Below are 18,803 nucleotides of genomic sequence, written 5' to 3' on the forward strand. Positions count from 1 at the left end.
TCTTCAAATGCGTAGCAACACTGCTTGAAAGTATTAAGATTACTGGTCCAACAGACCACGTGAATAATTAATTTTAAACAATGTTCGTAGCAATGCACAGATAATATGCGTAAATACAGTGGATGCATAAACTCACCGGCATCTATAGGACTGAAATCGTAGGCGCCTGACCACAACACAAGGCACATAACAACCATGAATAGAGGAATCGTCGTGCTTTTCAAGAAAAGGCTAAAGTTGACTGATATACTTGAAGTTACAACATCGGAGCCAAATGCAAACTTGTTTGTTCCTATTCGAGCTCGGTAGGTTTGAATATCAACACCCATGATGGAATCTGAAAAAGATGAAGTAAATGTCCGTTTGGTTAACACCTTTGTTCACTCAGGAAATAAGGTTATATCTGACGTCGTCAGTGAAATAAGTCATGTGGATGAAAATCATAGCTTGTAGTAAATATTTTTGAAAAATATTTATCTATTTTATGTTAACTCATTGCTATGGGTATGCCTTAAAATTAGGGTTGCACCGATACGGCCATCACGCGATACGATACGTGTCGATACGAAGAGTGCCCGATACGATATTTTCCGATACGATACGATACATAATGTGATATTGAATAAAGTTAATTTTACACTACTACTAAGCCAACTGTTTGGGTTTATATTTATTTTAACTGTCAAATATATTAATTAGGTAAGAAACTTAAACAAATGACTAGAAAACATCAACTTACAAGTGACTAGACAAAACACATTAAGAGTGTGGCACATCTTTGTTAGGTTAATCAATTAAAATGTAAATTTTATGCAAAGTTTGCAAACACTACACAGTACACTGTCTCATTTACTGGTACTAGGCTACTAGCAATCTAGCACATTAACTTATATACATTAGTTTAACTGTCAACAATTCAACATGGCATGTTACTTTATAATAAAAGTCACAACACTTAAAATGCTTCTGTTTTACAAGAGTCTAACACATAATGGCATACCATTGCCATAACTTTATAAGTCATAATGTTAATTATGCTGCTTCCAGTTAGAATCAAGGCCATGTGCAGTTACTGTAAGATAGCTTTGACAGGCACGGGATGTCCAACCATCTGTTGTGATAGCTAAACTTTCACATTCTTTAAGTTCCAGTTCAACATTGGTACGAACTAATGTGTACATCTCTGGTATCACATTCATTGTGAAATATCTCCGAGATGGTAGTTCTTTTTTGGGGTCCATCACAGACAAAAGGTTCTTAAAGTATGCCTTTCCGACTACGGATAATGGCTGTAGGTCACCGGCGATGAACTTTGCCACAGCTTGTGTGATTTCTGTTGACCTTTCCGACTTTTGTGGATAATGTTGTTTTTTTGCATACATTTCAGGAACAGTTTTCTGACTTTTAGTAGGCATGTTGTCTGGTTCATTTTTAACAATGGGCTTAGTGCTTATTTCAGGATTTTGTGGCACATTTGGTTTACTTATTTTTGCATGTTCAGCCTTGTGGTGTCTTTCAAAGTGGAACCACATGTTTTGTGTTCCTCTACAGTTCTTAACCATCTTTCTACATAGCCTACAAACAGCATTTTCCCTGTCTACCGACCGTTTACCATTTCTGTCGTACGCTGGATTTCCAAAATAGTCCCAAATCTTTTAAGTTACTGTAGTTGGTTTAATTAACGCAACAAATGCTTATTCACCGTCCGCCATGTTGCGACTCACGACGAACATCGATCTGTTTTACGCAAGTTGATTGGTTACACCGTTTATAGCATCCAATCAGCGAGCGTTTTACTGATCGGCTGTTTCGGTAAACGTTTTTGCCGAACACGTGTTTTCGTATCGATACGCTCGGCTTGTGTATTGATCATTCCAGAGCTGCAACTAATATCATATCTTCTGAACGAGGTTATCTTAATGACAATGAAAATAACTACCGAATTCAAATATAATGTGTCACGATTCCGTTCAAAATATCGCAATTGAGTTATGTCGTAAAACCAATGATTCCTGTCAACACATTCAATAAACGATTATGGTAAATGCATGGTCGACAACCACTGTATTTACTTCGTTGTAATTCATAAAAAGCGAAGTTGTGTATCGGAGGTATTCGATGTGGTTTACATTGCCTTCATACACTTATAATGCTAAAGCGACCTGTATACCCAAACGTATTGGACGAAATTGGAGTAACCTAATTGGTTGTGACTTAATGTGAGTAATGCTTTGTCTGGATTTAACCATTTATGGTCTGAAGCCCTGTTGTGACTTAATATTACTTTTTTGCGTGTGTTGGGATGTTAAAGAACACATTTGTAAATGGAGATGACATGTGTGTGATTATTGAACAAATACAATACAGATAGCATTATTGTTAAACCTTATCTATTAGTGACCTAAACAGTTTAAATAAAAAATTTATCACTAATTATATTAGTGTTCATCTATGACGGAGGTAGAACAAAGAAGTGAACAAACCAGTAATTTATGTTTGTTTTTTATGCATTAATTCTGGTGTTAACACGTTTTATGGCGGATAAACAGGTGAGTTATGTTAGATTTAGATTTTATCATTGCTTTGTTTTAGATTTATTTTAAGTCATTACATTGATCGGCCATTTTGGCAATGATCTAGACACATTGGAATGGTAAAGCATGTAACTATGTTGCTTGTTCAGGAGCTTAAACAACATAGTACAGATATAGCTTTTTCTGATCTGTAGTTCTTGTTAGTAAACTACAAACATGTATGTTAATTGCAGGATTTGTTCTTTTTCTGTTTACTTGCATTGTTTTACTGTGTTGTTTGTGTTGCTCTGTAGTCCTGCCTTACTTTGCATTGTTTTGTAGCTGGTAGCTGCTTTTTATATGTTATCCATATACATTTGTTAAATAGTCGGTTATAAAAGTTCATCAGAGCTTATGTAAACTGTATAACTGTCTTGTCGACTTTAAATAAAATCTTACCTTTCATTTTAGGCAACAGGTATTTAAGACGACGGGATGGATACATGTGAGACTATTATGTTCAATGACATATCTTCGTCTGTATAGTTCGATCAGTCACACATTATTTAAAACAATGACTTAAAATGACATGTAGAAAATGACCATGGAATTCCAAACTATTGCGCGCAACTTGGCGACTTAACTAGTTCACTGCATTATTAGACCCCTCAAACCTGTAACTTTTTGTTGCGGTGATTTTTGACATTAGGCGTTAAAATAAATTTGTTCCCGTTTCCTGAGCTACCATTTTTGCACCGATTCTAGACGTTATTATTGCTTTGAGTTTTGGTTTTTATTTGTTTGATTGTAATTTATTATTTTTTCCGGCTTTTAACAATACCAGCGATACTTATAAGGAGTGTTCCGTAGTTTAAAGCATTAAACCTATAGTAAAAACTATCAAGAAAATAAATGGGGGATGAAACCGGAAACACACAAAAACATTTTTTTGACTGTCAGTTCATGCATTGTACTCCTCCAATTTGTTAAAATCAAAACAAGTTTTTCAATACCTTCGTGAATATGCCGGCTCAATTGTCCATTGTGTAAAAAATTTGAAATCTGTTTTGCACCGCAGTGGGAGCAAAACGAGATCTAAATGCTACCAGTCTACACATTTTTAACAAAGGTCTGGGAGCATTATGCAATGTTAATCATTAGTGATAAATAAAGCATGTAATCCTGTCATTATTCTGAAAGTTTTGTTAAACAAATTGTGTTGCTTGGAATATTCATACCAAATCAACTATTTTCCTGAATGGGTCAATTCCCTCAGAAAAAGAGTTCGGGAACCAAGTATACTCATTTATGTTTCACAAAAAGCTGAGCTATACATTAATAAGACATTTCTTCGTTCTTTATGAGATATATGTATCAAAAGTGCCTACTTTATTTGAACTGATAATTTTTACATTTTATAAAAAAACCCCGTCTTATTTACATTTTCCTTTCAAATTCACAAGGGTAATGGACTTTACATATTAAGTCAATATAAATTTTAGCAATGGCGGCATCTCAAACTTTCGCAACTTAAATGAATACAAAAAAGTTCATATGCTTCCCCAAATGACATTGTGATACTCAAATCAAAATTTCTATTATTTTCGCTCCAATGTAAAAATATCGTTTCATCTAAGATTCACAATACCTCTCTGGAAGCTCTGTTCTCATAAAAGCTACTTCCTTCACACAGCAGAAACCACAAAATGCAAACCGGCTAGTTGTTCAGCATTAAACCCGTACGCACATGCGCACTGGCAAAAATATCGTAAAAACGATGCATTGCGCAGCTTTTTGTGCAGAATTGAATCATTACTAACGCGCTTGGGATATAGTTACAGTGCTCATCAATTTGAAATAAGGTCATACATATTGTTCAAGTTAAGGTCGTTTGATCTCTTAAATATAAATAGAATATCTTAAAGATTCATGCTGTGACATCGGTTAAAGTGGAAAATACGAACATATGGTCATTTTCTATTCAACCACGTATGGTTAAAAACATTCACTTTCATTCTTTGAAATATTTTTTATAAGTTGTGTTACACGATAGGTTATACAGATCATTACATGTGAAAATAAACAATAACCATGGTATAAGAAAATGTTATATTTTACATCATGACATTCGGTTATCGGTGGCGATGGCCTAGCTGTGAACTCTGACTCTGGATATGTACAAAGCAGATTTTAAAACTAATTATACGTGAGATGCTAGAAAAGGTTCACATACATTATGTTCCTTGTAAACCATTGCGGCGTTAAACAATCTTTACAATCTTAACTTTACCTAAATATCGTTTTTGTTGAAGCAATATCAAATTCAGCTCCAGTGTTTAATTGATATTTCACTCGTCCTTATAAAGGACTTTATATGAAAAAGCAAATTGACAAAGCGATAAATGCTTAAGAAATTACATCATACAATATTTTATTTAAAGGAGTGTGTATTTATGCTCACAGCACAATCGATATTTCATTAAAAATGAATCTGAATGACGAGACAAGGTCAATATCTGAATGATGCGACAAGGTCAATGTCTGATCAATGAATAGTTTTGCATAAACCATACTGACATGACATGTTAACTAAAGGAAGTGTGCGTGTGTGGGGAGGGGGGGGGGCTGACCCGGATGCCCCCCTCCCCGGATTCGCTTGTGTATTTAATTAATATAATAAATCTTGTACAACGTACGTGTCCACAATTCCACAATGCATGAGTTCTAGTGTTAAAACAATCAGGTTGCGTTTGCAATTGGTTATATATCAGATCATTAGCTTCAATTGGCCATTATTATACTCATGAATTAACTGTATCGTATGTTCAAAACCACCGGGATGACTCTATAATATTTTCTGAGTTCTGATTCTGTCTGCATGGCACTGCAGTTACCGTCAGAATCTTTATCAGGATTAGACGTTTCTTTTTTGTCGTGACCGTGAGTTTTTCATCCAGACATGAACCTGAGAAATTTCTCCGTAAAAAGACTAAGCCCTATTCGCCCAAATCGCTTCACATGATCAGATAAAAACATACCTTCAGTGCTATCTAGGAGACACCATTATTTAATTACTCTACAACATCATCAAACAGTAAATATGTAATATTAGACACTGGCAACTTGATCTTCGCTAGAAGGATTGTGAATTTGAAATGCATTTCAATAAGATTTTCCGGTTTAGGAGTGTCCAACAGAGATGGAATATTTTGTATAATATCTTCAAATGTGGTTCCGTTTGCACTGCAGTCGATGTTTTCAACAGAGTTTACACTCAAATCATTGTCGATTTCGTTTTCACTGATTTTATTCAATTGTCGTATATGTATAACCTTAACATGGGCTATTGGTTTAGGTATGTGTTTCAATAGAGAATGGTGTTTAAGTTTCGATTTTTTTTTATAGTTTTGTCTAATGATTTGAAAAAATGGCTGAAGAAATTAACTCATTTGGAACGATTCGAAAATGCTTTGAATATGTTGACACCACTTTATTTAAGGAATGAAATGCGGGGTTGATGTCATTATCGGGGTATGAACGCAATTGGGCTGGTCAAAGTGTGTGGAGTCCGAAGCAATTCATTCCTTATATTTACACCAATTGTTCTTAATTTCATTCAAGAATTTTAAAAAAAATACTTCATTTCATTTAAGAAAACATTTCACTAATCTTTTCTTACCCATTCTGTAAATAGAACGACCCGACTGTAACCGGAAACATGTTTTCAAATGACGTCACAATAACGCGGGAGAGGATCAACCATTTGAAATCACTTTTAAATGTAAAAATGAAACACCTATGGCAACAATATATTTAAAATATAATAAATTAACACTTTCTAAAATGTTGATTTATGTTTTACGGGACCTGCTGACACAATACAAACAATAACATGGTCGCTAAAAGGACAGAGTACTGGTGACTGCCAGGAAACGATCTCGAGAGTGATTTTATAAGCTATCAGCTTTCGTCACAATCGAGCTTAAATAAAGTGGCATAAACCAAATCTTGCCGATTTCTTCTTTCTTTATTTAAACTACCTTACAAAGACGACAACACCAACATGCACAAAGGCAAAGTATCCCTGTTGCAGATGCCATGTTGAGGTCTTAATACTGATAGAAATGGAAATTGATTTGAACGTTTTCTGATCTGTTTTCATATTTGTTTAAAATCCCTTCCTTGCACTAGCGAATCAGGGTGTGGGGGCACTTTCACCAACCCCTCACCCGCTTAAATATCCGAGTGAAATTTTAAGGACAATATGATAATAGGAATATGTATATATTACAAATACACCATTTTAAACTGGTGTGGCCCCATTTTACTAAGTTGTGTACCCGCCCCTTATTTGAACCCTTTAACAATATGTTTTAAAATTTATATATTGCCTGTAGAAAACGGCTAAGCGTCAACAGGAATTTCTCCAACGAACACAAGGAAACTAGATTAATCAACGAATTTCGATCCTATCAGACCTGAGTGTAACAGTTCTATCAGACACCGGTCTGGATACTTTGACACTTGGTTGGTAGTGTTTATAAGCTGCACATTGCAAGTTTCCTGCAAGAACATTTATTGATGCTTATTTCCATAGCATCTTTGTTCAAGAAACTCAATGGCCATCAGCTGTAAACCAGAAAAGAAAACAGTGACGATGTAAAGGGTCCAGAAAATAATTTCAAGATCTAGTATATATTTACTTTACATTTAGAGTTCGATTTTATATCATCTTGTTTATTTTATATCAAAATGGACATATGTATGTTTAAACAATGTCTGAAGTTAAAATTGGTAATAAGTTGTTTATCGTTTATTTGATAAACTCATTTCAACTCATTTGGTATGATGTTGCCTAAACATTTAGGATTTTATGGTATTTGTATTTACAGTTGTAGAGACATTTTAATAATGATTATGTTGTTTCTTTGTATATGAAGAATATTTTGGAATCATTTTACAATTTGTAAATTAACATGTTTGACAAAAAAACTAACAACATGACCAAACATTTCCAAACTTTTAAAAAAAAATTCAATATATTTGTACGATGTATTATTAATGGTGCTGCTATGTTATGTAAATGTAAGTACTAATACTAGTACTAAATTAAGCTTTGTTTATTGCAAGGGGTAGAGGTAGATCTGTCCTAAGAGACTTCTACGACCAAGACTTCGACGCCAACTTGTCCCCCAGCAGATCTCAATTGTGCAAGTATGGTGGACTTTCAAAAAGTATTCAACAGTAATCATTGCAACACATTCATGTGGGGTTAAGGCTATCTTTTATATTATCGTCATTATTATCGTGATTATCATGGCAGCAATCATATACTAGCCTTATTTATATAAGAAAAAGTGGCGTATTTTTAATAACACTTTAACAGTTCTCAGATAGGTGAAAGAGATAGATATCGGTTCACAAATAATGAAAAAATAAGATTTCATTAACTCCTCTTTAAAGACAAAAAACTGACTTCCAGTATCAGAAGAATATTCAGTATTGTATACAAAATTATGACCGGCTGTTTTCTTTATAGAATTTGGACCGTGTAGTCGATTTCCGATGGGTATTAATGCGAACAACTACAGAAACAAGGGTGTCAAAATTCCATAGAAACACGTCCCCAGCGAAACGTGCTCCCGGGCCATTATATATCGACTCCCGGGTCATGACATTACGACCCCTGAACAAAGTAAAATCAACTCGAGAAGTCGCTTTCGTTGGGGGTCGAAATCATTCGGAAGTAGTTTGAACCTTATAGAATCACAATCCCACCTCCCGGTCATTAGTCTTTAGAAACAATGACACCCGGGGCATAATATATCAACTACCGGGTCAACGGGTTTTCTTATGGCGCTGGAATTGTTTCGTAAGGGTTCATTTTACTTCGTGTTATATACTATTTATTTACTGACTATTAGTTGTTGTGTGATGATAGTGGCTCAAGTCAGGTCCATAACTTAGTAATGCAGATCAAAGTAATTTTTGATTAATGCCCATTTGTTTTTTTCTAAAAAGGGGTATGTATGTTGGCAAGCACTTGCTGTGCTCTTGTTGAAGTTGCTTAATTAATGATCCAGGAAGCAAAATTTTATAGTAAGGTTTCAAGCGTGCAAAATTCTACATTTATGTGTGCATAATGATATACTCATGTTTCAGGATGCAAATTCTACATTAGAGTTTTAGTGTGCAAAATTTTACATTAATGTGCCACGTATGCGTGTAATTAGTAATGTAAATATATTGTATATGAAGCAGTTGCTCTTATTTGTTGACAGGTATGGATGGCACCAGTTGCTTATGGGAGATTTCTAAATGGATTATGTTGGCCCAAATGAGAGACTATTCTAACACAGTGTATTCCCTGCGCTTTAGTAGTTTGACTCAGTAATGGCTTCAGCTAAGCTTCCTTAATATATGAGATATTTCAAACGCGAACATGTTAACCATTTCAATACAGCATATTTCCTGCGTTTAGCAGTTGTTGCTCTGCACTAACATAAGGGGTTTTACCTAACAGTAGCATGTTTACCATTACAGAACAGTGTTTTGTACGTGTTTTAGCAGATGTAGTTCAATTTTTCTTCGGGTAAGCTTTAATTATGAATGTAATGTTAGGAACAATGTTAGTGCTCAATTACACAAATTTCCGATTTTCGTTTCACTGTTTTTGTGTTGATATTATATTCAAAAATAGGTCGTGTGCTTTTTTTCACTCTAATGGGGAAATGCTGAGGTTGTATATAAATACTAATACTTATGTGAATAAAAGCGCTTAAAGCGTTGAATGGCTTTCGGCCTGCAACATTTTGTGAGTAAAGTCATGTAATTGTAAAACATGTGTATCAACATAAACATCTAATGATAGTATATACTCGCTCATAATTTCCTTCGCAAAAACTTTTATGTTTAATATTGATTCTCAATAAGATCATGAAGTATAAGTTACTTGAAATGTGGAATACGCCAAGTAGTTACTAATAAGATATGGAGTTATACTCAAAATCAAATAAAACCTTATCTGGAGCTTTAGTTTCATAAACAATGCACTGCCACGGATAAAGCATTAAGGAATTTTTAGTCAAATATACTCTACACTTCAAACTTGACTTGAGGCGTATTAAATTTACTAACAGGGTATTCAGGCTTTACCAAATGCATCCCAACAAAATGCATTGGACATATTAATTAGGTTTATGTTTAAGGCTTCTTTCTACAACGCCTAATACCTCTGGATCGAATCACCCACATACTATTTCTTCCATGTATGCTTTATGTACATGTATCTTAATAATGCCTTCAACATATGTCACTCGTGGACAAATTGAACAGAGTTATATCAGTTTTGTTTTAAATATGCATATGCATTATGCTACATGCTCAAGATATTGGACTGAAATTACTGAGATAAACTTAGAAATATTCACATACTTTCCGTTTCATTCGGCATTACATGACTATGACAAAAATTGTAGCAGGTCGATAGCCTGTCAACGCTTTACGCGGTTTGATTTGAATTGTAAAAGTGTATAATATGTATTTAGTAAATGTTTAAAAGGTTGTTAGTATGTACTTACACAAGAGAATGGTTTTATGCGACACACATTTTAAAAAACACAATTAAAAACTAACAATCTCAATAAAAATGTCAAGTAATAGCCGATTAGGCAATTTAAAACGAAGAAATTATACTTAAAAAAACTGATTGTAGGATAAAATGAATTATCATAATTTCATTTAAAACATTATGGTTTGATATCTTACGCCTAATTAGCGTTTGTAGCATCATAATACGATCCATATTTTTCCGTCTTTTAACAACTTCTCAGAGGTTATTTCCGGGGAATAAACCTGTCTGAATGCGATGACCCACATTCGATTCTTATCTACATTGTACATGTAGATATTATCGGTCCCCGGCCGAAGCAAAATCTAAACTCAGGCATACAATACATGTATTTACTGGATTCAGTACGCGTTAATTTTGCAACTTTTTGCGGATTCTGCTTTTCTATATTGCGTTCTGTAACTCGCCGATATCAAAATATATATCGAGTGCGTTATATGACGAAAAACGAAGCGTTTCCAAACTATATTAACGGGATAACATAGACAGAAGACTTATTACGGCGCTACTCCTGGCAAGCTGATCAATATGCAGAACGCAGTCCGTAGCAATTAGAGCAGATTGCTTACTAGGTATTTTTGATGTAAATGTTAATGTAAATAAGGTCGTTGACTCACTCAGTTCTAACCGCGCTGGGGATGATACGCCCTGCGCGCATTATTTCGCTAAAAGTTAAAAATGTTATGTCGATCTGCCGATGCGATTTCCGAGATACGGTTATAAAAATCTGCAGGCTTAGCGGCCTACAGCCTAAAAACTACAGAAACAGAGTCTTAGTGGAATTTAAATGTTAAAATGATAAAACGCATTTTGATATGGGAATTTATGTTCTTAATCACGAAATATACCCTATAGGCTACGCGTCCAAGTCGCGAAAAACAGAGTTAAGCACCATATTCATTTTTATATCGCGATTCGCTGTCTTTAGAATATTCATTTTCCATGAGAATGTTCTAATAGTTTAAGCAATCTTATCTATTTTGGAGAAGAGTGTGCCAAATGCTGCTTTGTGCCCATGTCTTGTCAGCATTGGAAAATTGCCCTTGACCAGTAAATAACCCATATTTTTATGTCGGTAGGTCAAGGTCAATACTTTGTCTGCAACGTTACTTAAGAATGGTTTGCCCTATGACCGAGGCACTTCAGGTCAACAGTCTTATCAATATATTAAAAATAAGTCCGCAGTTCAATAGTTTATCTCAACATCATTGAACACTTATTGCAGCCTTTGATAAATAAATAAATTATATAAAACATCATTATTTAACATTGCACATGTACCTTACAAAGCGGCGCTCTGTTTGATATCTCTCTTGTTACATGGAAAGGCTTCTGAAATATAAACAGCTTATCAAAATCGTAGGTAAGCCCAATTAACCTATTAAAAACATGACTCATTTACAATATAGGCTGAACTTTAATGCAAGAGCGTCATGGAGTGAATGCCAACTTTATCAAAGAACATACTTTGGCAATGTAAAAGAAATAGTCTTTTGGCCTCTGGCAACATGCGTATTTAATTTCATTTAAACGTTTATGTTAAGACCAATAAAAAAATAACATATATGCTCTCTGAATTTAATCAATACTCCATATCCAATCAATTATTCAAATAAGATAATAGTAATGAAACTGTTTTTAAAAAAAGTTATCTATCTGTAGCCGCCGACTTTCCTTAAAATTTGCAAAACATCAGGTGTAATTTTTCGTATCAATATTACAAACAACAACATTTTTTGTTTGGTTTAATCTTTTTTTTATTAAATTGAGTAACAATTGTATATTATTCACTTTTACAAAACAAGATCAATAAGCAAAGTGTACAGAAACTTGAAATTCCAATCCTGATGTCATTTCAATTTTAAATAGTATCATTAAGACGTAGGCACAAAACAATAAATTGAAGGCAACATAGACCTTTTTTTGTCTTTTCATTCTTTTCGTTAAGATTTAATCAAGTCTATTTGTGGCCCTTCGTCAATTAAAAGTTGTATTGTACAAAAGCTGCAGGTGCTCTGTACTGTAAGAACGAAACGGTTAAATTTTCTAAACAAAATGTCCAATCATAACGAGTTATAAGTTACAAGTTGTAAATTGTCATCTCCTATTTCAGTACAGGATGTTAACAACGTTGCCAAAGGTTCTAGTGGTCGTGCTGTAGGATATTTGATTTGCATAAAAGGTTTTTATGCAAGGACACTTACTGGTAATGCAGTAATTATAGTACGCATTATCATGATTCTTTTTACTATATATGCAAGGCATTAATATTTGATGATGAAATATATAATGCAATTCTAATACTTGTGTGCACTTGTAGTTCGAAAGACTATAATTGGGCAGAGTTTTGTTATACTCACACATCACAAAGTGAAGTTCATTATATATGTGTTAAGGTTTGTATGTATAAGCTGTTTCCTGTCCATACCTTTGTAATTCATATTGGGATTTTGAAATTAGTTTGGATAAGTGATCGAATTAAGATATTAATGTGGCCAAAGCCCTAGGTTTCTTTCTTTCACGTCAAGGTCAATGCGCGCCTTAGAAGCTTTTCACGTATTCGTTATAAGTCTTACTGGTGATAGTGGTTAGAGTCATGTGCATAACTTTGTCATTCTGGTCAAAGTATGTGTTGATTGATGTCACTTCGTTTTTCATTAAAGTTATGTTGGTATCCGCTTGCTATGCTCATGTTGAAGTTGCTAAATAAATGTTTCAGAATGCAAATTCTACATTTATGTTATCCGGTGCAAACTCCCACATCTAAGTTTTAGCGGGCACAATTCTAAAAAAATGATACAGCGTACAATTTCTTCATTATATTTCAGGATGTAAAATTCTACTTTAATGCGTCACGGTGATAAATTATAGACTTAAGATGCAGGACGCAAGCTTCTACGTTAATATGTCAGGGTGCAATATGCAATATTCATGCAGGGCGCAATATTCTACATTAATATGTCAGGGTGCAAAATTCTACATAAATGATACAGGGCGCAAGTTTCTACATTGATGTATCAGGGTGCAATATACACTAATGATGCAGGGCGCAATATTCTAAATTAATATGTCTGTGTGCATAATTCTACTTATATATGTCAGAGCACATTAGTCTACATTAATGTGTCACGGTGCAAAATTATACATACATATTTGAGAGTGCAAAAGTCTACATAAATGTGTCAGAGCACAATATTCTACACTGATGTGTCAGGGTCTAATATTTTACATTATTGTGTCCGTGTGCAAACTTTTACACTAATAATGCAGGGTGAAAAATTCTACACTTATAATGCAGGGTGCAAACTTCTACATGCATGGTGCAAACTTCTACATGCAGGGTGCAAACTTCTACACTAATAATGTATGGTGCAAACTTCTTCATGCATGGTGCAAACTTCTACATGCAGGGTGTAAATTCTACATGCAAAGTTCTTCACTAACAATGCAGGGCGCAAACTTCAACACTTATAATGCAGGGTACAAACGTCTACACTAATGATGCAGGGTGCAAACTTATACACTAATAATGCAGAGTGCAAACTTCTACACTAATGATGCAGGTTGCAACATTCTACACTAATAAATAAAGGTGCAAACTTTAACACTCATGATGCAGGGTGCAAACTTCTACACTAATAATGCAGGGTGTAAACTTTTACACTATTGATGCAGGGTGAAACTTCTTCACTAATGATGCAGGGTGTAAATTCTACACTAATGATGCAAGGTGCAAACTTCTACACTAATGATGCAGGGTGCAACATTCTACACTGATCATTCAGGGTGCAAATTTCTACATGCAGGGTAAAAATTTCTACCCTAATGATGAAGGGTGCAATTTTCTTCATCAACGTGTCTAGTTACAAAATTCTACACTAATGACGCAGAGTGCAAAATCTACATTCATGTTTCCGTCTGCAAAATTCTTCATGGGTGTTTCAGGGTACAGAGTTCTACATTTAAGTTTCAAGATGCAGTAATCATTCAGAGTTAATAATTCTACCACACAATCCATGATTTACGCCAGATTGAAAATATCAAGCTTCAAAAGGTGTTCACAGTTCACCACAAATGCACTACTTCACTGGAATCTTACTGATTTGACAACACTTGCAAACAAATTTCAAACTAGTGGAGATGTCTTTAGCTGATTATTAGTTGTCAAAGAATACTTTCAAATAATAAATTCGTTTTGTTAAAGCCTTAGCATCGTTGTCGGCCTGTACAACTTTACTCCTGACCATAACTAAAAAACCCAGAGGTTATATGTTTAAGTTCAGCAAGGTCCTGGCTTGTGTAAAAAACTCAGTTATACATACCTCTTATTCGAATGAAAATATACAGGCAAGCGTTGTTGTTATTTGCTGTATGGTTCTCTTTTTTTTAAATGCCCCAGTTTACACATTTGAAACTAACATTGATACAATGATTAAAATATAGTATGCAATCATTGCATGATACACGGCAATTGCGTTTATCAATCTGCAAACGCAACATCTTCGGATATGTTCGGATCGGAATTCATCGCATAACAATATATTACTTGAAATCTGTTGATCTTGTTATTGTTTGTAAATATAAATCAACATTTTAGAAAGTGTTAATTTATATATTTTAAATCTAGTGTTGCCATAAGTGTTTAATTTTTACATTAGAAGTGATTTCAAGTGGTCGATCTTTTCCCGCGTTATTGTGAGGTCATTTGAAAAAAATGTTTCCGGTTATAGTCGGGTCGTTATATTTACAGAATGGGTAAGAAAGGATTAGTAAAAGGTTTTCTTAAATCACCGCCGCCACCACCACCTCCACCAAGACCAGCACAGGGTTTAGTATAGAAGGCGCATGTGATATGGTAACAGCATCTATCAAAGCTTAGTATAATTAAAACTACTTTATCTATGTAAGCATTCGGTAAAACGACGTGTGTCTATCATTTGTTGCATTATCATCAAAAAAGATTTCAACCAGACATAAAAAGTATAGTATAGCTTTACAAGGAATGGCAGTCCAAGAATACAGAACTTCGAAAATTAGTGTCACGAAGACAGTATTTTTTTAAAGCGATGTTTGTCTACTGTACAAAAGACTTACGCTTATACGACTTTAATTGGTTCAGCTGATTCAAGTAAAACAGCAGAACACCAAGAAATACAATAATTTATTTCTTGGTCCGAGTTATTGCCTTAACATTTCAATATTGCAGATTTTCATTTGTATCTTGTGTGGAAAAATGTTGAATGTATCATTTTTATTGCAATTTCCCAAGTATTGACCAGGAACAGAGCTGCGATTACTATCATTAATAACTTCCGCTAAACGAGGTATGCTAACCGACAATAAAAATGTAACAGAATGTAAATAAAGTATGTCACAGTTCCATAAAAATATTGCCACTGAGTTTTCAAGTAGACTTACTAATATATATTCTACAGTAGGATACATATATATTACAATTGACATTGAATCATAAAAACCTCGTCCTTGACCAAATTTCAATTAGCTGACGAAATTAAGTATACTTAACATAATAGAAAGCGTTCATTAAACATTAAACAGCTGATAATGAATACGAAAGGCCAAGCAAAACTTGTGCCGAGATTAACCAAATATAGTGTGATGCGACACAAAAGACACTTGGACAAAGGAATATATGTATCAGTGACGATCTCAAGATTAAGTCCATCTGGACCAGGAATGGCCGTATATTATTCCGACGCCACGACGATACTATTACGCACGTTGAATTTCAGGACTATGAACACTGGCTAGAACTACCTTGGCCTCAGCAGAATCGCTAACACTATCATACTAACTTTTGTGAAGAAGTATTGCTGCACCGATGACAGCAGTTTGTACACACAAATCATTAGACCGAAAATATCATATTACTATTATTTACTATATGATTAACGCGGTGTGTTAAAGGGACCATTATCAAGTTTTAATAAATATGTTGTATTTTATATTATTTATCATATCATAATATCATTTCTCAAAACATGTACACCAAATTATACATATACAGATATATCCTAATCTAAATCGTACAACATTACTTGCTCGATTTTCTACTGTTTATGCTAACTCTTTTGTTACCTTATTACCGATTTTGTTGTTCGAATTATAAGCTGTATATCATGTTTTAGCTATTAAGTGTCATTTCTAAATAGCTTGGACACAATTAAGGCATATACTGACAACGAAACAATTATGTTAAAAAGCTTTTTTCCTGTTTTTAGATCAATTTTACTAGTGTTGTATTACATGTGTTTTAGTAAATTTAATGTCATATTTCAATAACAAAAACAACTTTGTAACATTTTTCCATATCCTGTTGCTAAATTGAATCATTTACAGAACTGAAATATTTATCAGTAATATATTTGCAATTGAAGATTTTAAATCTTGAATGTACACAATCACTCCTTTTGTATAGCACGATTTTTAGGCTTCTAGTATATGTACTAGATTGTTTGTTTTTTACCGTCAGATCTGCTCTACATGCTGTTAGCTACAGAATGCTCCACATACAAATATGTGTGTAATATAATTATATTAGTTAGGGTAAAATTAGCTTTTATTAAATGGATATCTATATCTTCATACTGAACCTTTAGTAAATATTGTAGGGCATATTTGATTGTCAATGAATGAGGAAGTGGTTGACAGCCGACCTGGTACAAATGCACAGTTATTCATAAATTGTCATGTTAATTACTAATACGTGTATGCTTTGGGTATTAAAGCTGTCATATTTATCCTATTTAAGTTGGATCATTTTCGATGTAAAAACAGAGAGGGTCAGGAAAGAGGCATGTGGTCCTTTATGGACTAGAGGTAGGTTTCGGGATGAGATAGAATGTTATGATGTAGTAAAAACTATATTATTATACCTAATGTAAAGTTCAATAGATTCTGCGTTCGAAAACACCTGCATAAATCATAAATGTCAGTAATGTCTCATACTGATATTACAACTGCTGAACAATTTTACCTACATGCGTTAAGTGTACATAATATCGAGAAATAAGCATGTACAAGAATTGAATATATAAATTAATCATTATTAAATGTACGCTTGGCCACCGTTAACCATTGTTAGGAAAAAGAACATTCATAACGTGTTAAAATGAATCTGTATGTTTGTATGGCCGAAATTTAATGGTTAAAATTCTTGTTGAGCTTCCAATTATAGCCAAATATTTCCGATAATGTTTGTATAATATTTGATTTAAACATTTAAAACTAATCACCTTACACATCAAAGTATATATTGTAAGACACAAAATAGATACATACAAATTATAATATGAAACATGATTCCATGCTCATACAATGTTTTGCAATTAGTGGTAAATACAGACCTATCTACGTTCTTAATAAGGTACACGGATTTGACTTCTCTATAAACTTATTTTACAGAAAAGATACATACACCATTTTTCCACATTTTCAACTTAAAATGGGTAACGGGCTTCACTTCTACTAGGTCAAGGTCAATTTTAGCAATGCCAGTATGTTATACGTTTGCAACTTCAATGTAAAACAACAACAGTGCATATGATTTCCAAAAATGACCTTGTACTATAACATAACTGAAAACAAAGTTTCACAACGTTTTATCTAACTATCACAATACCTTTCCAATCTGGAGTCAGGTTATGTTCACGAAAAAGCCATCTCCTATCCGCAGCAGAAAACACAAAAATGTCAAACGGTTCGTTGTTACGCTTTGAAACCGCTTGCACATGCGCACTAGCAAATATATCGTTAACACGTCGCATTGCGCAGCTATTTGTGCAGAATTTATACAAAAGTGACCTAAATTTAAAATATTCGTCATATAAATAGATTTCATGTCAATGTCATTTGATCACTTAAATACAAGTATTGGCTGTAAAAGCAAAAAGGTACATGCTGCCACATCGGTAACCTTGGGTAGATTTCACATTTAACATACGAACTAGGGATGGAAACCGGATACCAAATCGGTATCCGGATATTCGTATCAAGTATTCGAATAATATCCGAATAGTCGTATCAAACTGTTTTCATAATATGTAAATTTCCTATTATATGTCACCCACCTTCTGTTATTTGACATAATTGTCCACTTAATATATAATTCGTCATATGGCAACTTCACTTTTTCATTCATTTTTGCTCAGTCTTAATAATTTATAATGTTATAATCAAAGCTAATCAACTCATTTTACGTCATAAAACTCATGATGAATACCACATAAACACCTCGCGAATTTGATAGTTACTTCGGCCGAGGTAGTTGCTTGGTTACTGCCACGTGCTTTCGAGTTTGTTATTTATCAGCAGGTTTCATGTTAAATGAAGCTTTGATTATTTGATAGTCGATTGTAATTTGATTTCATTAGTCGGCGCCCAGAAGGGCACCGACTATATTTGATATTACTTTAGAAATATTCCAACTTAGGGACTAGTTCATAAATTGCAGATCAATGCTTTCAATAGTTTCCACGTTGCATGATAAAATATGAAGTTTAGTTTGTTTTATAAAATTTTACACTTTAATTGATAATGAAACCTTAAATTATAATAGCCCTGCTTATCATTTTGAAAATTTTGATTTTAAATACAAACTCAATCATAACAACTCGGCCATCTCCGAGATAGATACAGGC

At 33.9% G+C, this 18,803-nt stretch overlaps 1 protein-coding gene across 5 annotated transcripts in view; it reads right to left on the reverse strand.

The window, feature by feature from the left end:
• LOC128240754 (interferon-induced very large GTPase 1-like) overlaps positions 1-17,887 on the reverse strand; it is a 31,605-nt gene extending 13,718 nt beyond the window's left edge. For 3 of the 5 annotated variants that reach the window (XM_052957577.1, XM_052957576.1, XM_052957573.1), the window contains exons 1-2: positions 4,162-4,237; positions 137-337 (exon numbers count right to left, since the gene is read on the reverse strand). The gene's annotated coding sequence lies outside the window, so the exon portion shown is untranslated. Of the gene's footprint in view, positions 1-136; positions 338-4,161; positions 4,238-11,424; positions 11,476-17,785 lie in introns of those variants that run through there. The other 2 variants (XM_052957574.1, XM_052957575.1) reach the window with 2 other exon arrangements.
• Between the last annotated feature and the right edge of the window lie 916 nt (positions 17,888-18,803).

This window comes from Mya arenaria, chromosome 7, assembly GCF_026914265.1.
Source record: "Mya arenaria isolate MELC-2E11 chromosome 7, ASM2691426v1".
In the NCBI taxonomy this organism is placed as follows: domain Eukaryota; kingdom Metazoa; phylum Mollusca; class Bivalvia; order Myida; family Myidae; genus Mya; species Mya arenaria.